This window comes from Neophocaena asiaeorientalis, unplaced genomic scaffold (genome assembly GCF_003031525.2).
Source record: "Neophocaena asiaeorientalis asiaeorientalis breed wild unplaced genomic scaffold, Neophocaena_asiaeorientalis_V1.1 scaffold265, whole genome shotgun sequence".
Classification (NCBI taxonomy): Eukaryota; Metazoa; Chordata; class Mammalia; order Artiodactyla; family Phocoenidae; genus Neophocaena; species Neophocaena asiaeorientalis.
This window is the reverse complement of record NW_020172172.1, coordinates 2,210,732-2,216,731: the sequence shown is the minus strand read 5'-3', so window position 1 is coordinate 2,216,731 and position 6,000 is coordinate 2,210,732.

Genomic DNA, 6,000 nt, shown 5'->3' with positions numbered 1-6,000 from the left:
TTTTCCAGCTCACTGCTTTTCCTATCCCCCTTTGCTTTTCCTCCCTTGCTAGTTGTCTCAGAGAGAAGCAGTGGTCAAAGTCATCTCTCATGGGCTCAGCAGAGCCTCCTCTTGTCCCTGAACCTGAGCAGGTGCATCTATTTTCCAGGTAGTCCTTGAAACTCTTTCCTTAGCCACCGGGCACCCAGCCTCTTCCTCCTGAGGACACCCCATCCTATGAGCTGACCCTACTAGACATGACCAAGACTCCCTCATGTCATCTCTCCCCAGTATGGTCCCATCTGGTGCACGGTGGATGCTGTCCAGTCTCCCGCCCAGACTGGTTCTAGGAGTGCAGACCCGTCCCCACCTGGCCAGCCTACTGGCTCCAAGGCAGAGAGTCAGCTCTTTCCCACTCTGGATTTTCTGGGTAGCAGGGTGTCAGGCTCCATTTGTGGTTCACTTTAGTGAACCTTTAGTCAGGCCTCAGTTCTGGGTCTCCCAACTGGATGGAGTCCAGATCAAACTCCCCAAGTGGTTTCCTGGAAGCCACGCTTGCTGGGCTTATGTCAGAAAATATCTCCTCACAAAGGGAAAGGATTCAGCAGAGCGGCAGCTCTCTCCCTTGAATATCCATTTGAGCCACCATAAACGTCAACTGACTGTTACTTCTAAGGCTCGACCAGTGGCCAGGCATCACGCTGGGTGCCGGGAGAAGAGAGATCAATAAGACACTCTCTTGTCTCTCGAAGAGGAATTGTTCTTCCTCGGGGTCTCTTGAACCTGCCACTTGCTTTTCTAGTGTTTCGCTCTAACGTAATGGCCGTGGAGAGGGCCCTCTGCTTGGTTACCTCCTTCCTGCATGCTCAGCTCTTCCAGATCAGCCTTCCTGAGCCTCGACTCTGACAGTCCCACCATTCCACAACTGCTCAAAAAGGAGATTTCAGGCCCCATGCATCCAACCAACGTGTACTCTGGGCCAGGCACTATTTTCAGCAGGAGGGATACAGCAGGGCATGGAGGAAGACCCTGCTCCAGCTGCGGGCTGGAACAGACCGACAATGAACAAGCACACCATATGGCACGTGTTGGAAGTGCCAGGAGGAGAATGAAACCAGGGAAGTGCCTGGGAGGAATATCCCATCTTTGAGTGGTGCCAATGTTGAAGTTTACCTAAGCCCTGCGATCCTGCAGAGCAGGGAAGGTTAAGGAAACCCCACCCACTCCACCCTTTGTGTTCCAGAAAACTGCTAACGGCAAAGAACCACCTTTTCCGCCATAACTGAGATAAGACACCCAGGTGCCTCTTATTTATCCATGACAAGGCCGGACTCTCAAAATTCCCTTTCTTTGCCGCATAATTAAATGAACTGTTTGTCCCCACTGATCAATTGTAACAAAATGCTTGTCTACCAAAGTTTGGTTAAGCTTCTCTCCTCCCTTTAGGTTCCTGAACTTTGGACCTCCCTCACCCTGAGCCAGCATACGACCCGCCCTGAGAACAGGCTGGCCTCGGGGTCAGACATTCTCCGATCTATCCGATCACGCCACCCTGTCATCCCACTACCCCAAACCTGGTTGATTCTAGCTTTATTTACTCCTCTCTGTAAATAATCTCTTGGAATCAATCCATTGACACCGACTAGATCAGCGATGTGTTTATATGTAATATGTGAAATGATGTACTTTCCCAGTGTATGAACTACACTACTACCTTATTCTTATTTTATTTATTTATTCTATTCTTATTTTAAAATTTAAATTATATTAGTGAGGATGATATAAAACTAAAAGTTCAAAAGAAGACCCACAGACATAGGAAACAAACTTATGGTTACCAAAGGGGAAAGGTGGGGAGGGGTAGATTAGGAGTTTGGGATTAACAAATACACACTAATATATATAAAAGAGGTCATCAACAAGGACCTACTGCATAGCACAGGGAACTCTACTCAATATTTTGTAATAACCTATAAGGGAAAAGAATCTGAAAAAGAATAGATATATAGAGAGATATGTAGATATAGATATATGTATAACTGAATCACTTTGCTGGACACCTGAAACTAACACAGCATTGTAAAACAACTATACTTCAGTAAAAAGTAAAATAAAATAAAATAAAAATAAATAAATTAAAAGTTCATCTTCTCAGTTGTACCACCTACCTTTCAACTGCTCCAAGTGTTACATGTGGCCAGTAGAGACAAGAGCATTCTTTAGAAAATTGAAGTTTATTCATTAGAATACTGAATTAAAGATCATTTGGATTGAAATATTTAAGTATATTGCAAAGCACCTGTCCATATTAAGTTTTTTTGGTGATTTAGATCATTCATTTTTTTCTTTAATATTTACTTACTTACTTATTTATTTTGGCTGCCCTGGGGCTTAGTTGTGGCATGCGGGCTTCTTAGTTGCGGCATGGGGACTTCTTAGTTGTGGCATGCATGCAGGATCTGGTTCCCTGACCAGGGATCGAACCCAGGCTCCCTGCATTGGGAGCACAGAGTCTTACCCACTGGACCACCAGGGAAGTCCCTAGATCATTCATCTTTGAACTGTGTATATAAATCATGGTACTGTGTGTATACATTGTACATACAGTGATTTCCTATCTCTTTGATATTTACTGTGTTTCTGCTGTTTCCCAAGAATCCAAGCGCTCATCTGCTTTTAGTATAATTTTCCCATCTGTGAAATGGAGATAACAATACTATTAACTGTCTCATAAAGTTAAATTAGTGAATATATAGTGAATATAAACAACTTAGAACGGTACCTGACACATAGAAAATACTCAATGAATATTATGTATGTTTAAGTTACAGTAAATGAACTATACTTCAATTAAAAAATAAACTTAGGGCTTCCCTGGTGGCGCAGCGGTTGAGAGTCCGCCTGCTGATGCAGGGGACGCAGGTTCGTGCCCCAGTCCGGGAAGATCCCACGTGCCGCGGAGCGGCTGGGCCCGTGAGCCATGGCCGCTGAGCCTGCGTGTCCGGAGCCTGTGCTCCGCAACGGTAGAGGCCACAACAGTGAGAGGCCCGCGTACCGCAAAAAAAAAAAAAAAAACTTTTTGCCCAACTCTGGAGGCACTTGTAGATCTTATGGTCACAGTGTTCTCTTCATTGTAAGTCTCTTTCCCCCCTTGCAATAATCCTTTTGAACAGAAGTCTTTCCTTGCTAAGTCCAGATGTGTTTTTTATTTGGCTTGGTCAGGGAGAGTCTCTTTCCACAGGAACGTTTCAGCAGAGATGTGAGGAAGTCAGGGCGTGGAGCTGATGGATTCCGGTGGGAAGAGACACTCCAGGCAGGGGGAAAGCAAATACAAAAGCCCCAAGGAGAGAACACACTTAGCATGTTGAAGTGACAATGAGAAGACCAGTGGGTTAGAGCATCACAAGGAAGAAGAAGGTGATCAAATATTAGGGCAAAGGGATGCCAGGGACATGATTATGCAGAGCCTGTGGAACATCAGAAGAACTTGGGATTTTATTTTAAACGGGACGGGTACCCAGTGGAGGATTTGGAGGCAGAGACAACTTGCATTTTACTGAATCAACTTGACTACCGTGTGAAGAATAGCGGGGCAAAATTAGAAGTAGGGGAATAAGTTAGGTTTTTTACAGTAGTTTGTCAAGAAAGATGGTGGCCGAACTAGGGGACAGAAGTGGTGGAGATGATGAGAAATGGTGAGATTTGGGATGTTTTTAAGGAAAGCAGACCGAGTTTGCTGATGATTGGATGGGGGTGGAGAAGTGGGCCGGTGAGAGAGAGGATCCCAGAATGAGTCTAAGGTTTTTGACCCGAGTAACTAAAATTATAGAGTTGTCATTTACTGAGCTGATGAAGCTATGGGAAAAGTGGGGGAATCAAGGGTTATATTTGGGGCACATGAATTTAAAATGTCAGTTAGATATTATCTTAGCTGGGACAGAGCCCAAGGTGAGGACCTATGTGTAAGTCGTTTATTTAGGAGATGCAGGGGCCAGTGGTAAGAATAGGGAGAGTGAGACCAGGATGGAAGAGAGGCCAATAAAAAGGTGTGCTATCCACTGCTATATATAAAATAGATAGCTAATAAGGACCTACTGTACAGCACAGGGAACTCTACTCAATACTCTGTAATGACCTATATGGGAAAAGAATCTAAATTCAATCTAAATCTATGGATATATATATACATAACTGATTCACCTTGCTGTACAGCAGAAACTAACACAACATTGTAAATCAACTATACTTCAATAAAAATTAATTTTTTTAAAAAAAGGTGTGCTATCAAGGTAGCCGCCATGTGCGATGATGGCTCAAATCTTCAGAGATACCTGAGAAAATACACCAAATGCCCCCAGGATCATCTGCCTGAAGGGCAGCGGGCAGGAGCATTTTTTCCACTAGCTCCCCACCCCTGCTGGCTGAGAGTTTCTCCAGGCATGCTAACATCACTGCACTTTCTAGTTGCCCATGCCCTGAATGAAGCCAGCTGTCTGCTGTGGGGCACTGGAGGAATCCCTGGGGCAGCAGGGGAAAACTCTTGGTGACTGCTCTCTGCTAAATGAGTCGAACCCTACAAGGAAGTGTTTATCCCAGCCACTCGATCAAAGGCATGGACAAGAGGCTTCGAACCAGGACATTGGGCTGGAGATATGAAGTCATCAGTGTATATGTAAACACATACATGTTTTTCCTTGAGTGGGAAAAAGGCTAAAAAGGAGGAAAACTTCCCTGTCACACTTCAAATCAAACCATTTAGACAACCATCCACTCTATCCGTTGGTGAGCTTGATTTTGACATAGCTACCGGCAGAGCCCCCTCCTCTCTGAGGTTTTCCCATATTGGAAAGTGAAATGGGAATTCCCTCCTCCAAAAATGATATAATAGACTACAATGCTGGCTCTAATTCAACTAGAAAATTTGAGAGGCATAAATACAAGCTTACAGAGATGCTGGAACACGGGCACATGCACCACAAACATCCTTAGACAGGTGTGCAGCCCCATGCAGAAGAGAATAAATTTGTGCTTGCCTTGCTCTCTCTGTCAGACCAGACGTGACTGTCTCCCGAAGAATGGCCACTTGGAAGTGTGGGCAACTCAGCAGCAAGCAGCAGAAACACTTAGGAAATGACTGATTCACAGCCCTTTTAAATTACTTAGCTTCCCCTGCCTCACAGTAGTAAAATGAAGAGGTGAGACTGGATGATTCTGAGGTCCTGTTCTGCTGACAAATTCCCATTGTGTTCCATTTTGGACTTATTACATTGAGTAATTGACTTCATCTGACTCAATGACACAATCAAAGGCTCGTAAAGAGCATGGAGTTCCTGGAGCCAGAGTAAAGAGCGGTGCGTCATCCTCGGCTGCTCTGGATCTGGGGCCCTCTAGTGGACAGAAAGTCAATTGAGTTTCCAAGTCCGGGCTTTAATATCTGAAGTAAAATATTTGGGACCCACTGGCCAGTTCTGAAATCTTTGATGCTTTTCCCCCCAGAGGTAAAACAGGATTATAGATTTGTTTTTCTTACATTTAAAGCGTTCCAATATGTTATTCTCTGCTGAATATAAGATTCGGTGATATTCCTGGATGGAAGATTCACAATCTAAATTCGAATAAGAAGCTACCCCTGGTGAAAATATTGGAAATACTTAGGAGGAAGAAAAGTGACCATGTCTTGGGAGAAGACAATGGTTATCCTTGCATTATTTAGACATTTATTTCAAGATGGCAAAAGAACATTTCCTGCCATTATGGCAGAACAGAAGTCTTTCCTTTTATCCCCTTTGTTCCTTCATCCTCACTTTTAGTTACAGAGGGGTTCTCTTACCAAGAAAAAAAATTACTTTAAGTATCGTAAACAGAGGGATGTAATGCAGGGGTAGAAGAATTGAGAAAACAAACAGGGTTTGATGAGAGATCAGTAAAAACAGAAAGGCACTGCTACTCTGAGGATGGAGGGTAAAGGGACCTCAAGGCACCTGGCTGAAGCTACACCCCAGTGAGCCTGCCCAGCAAGAG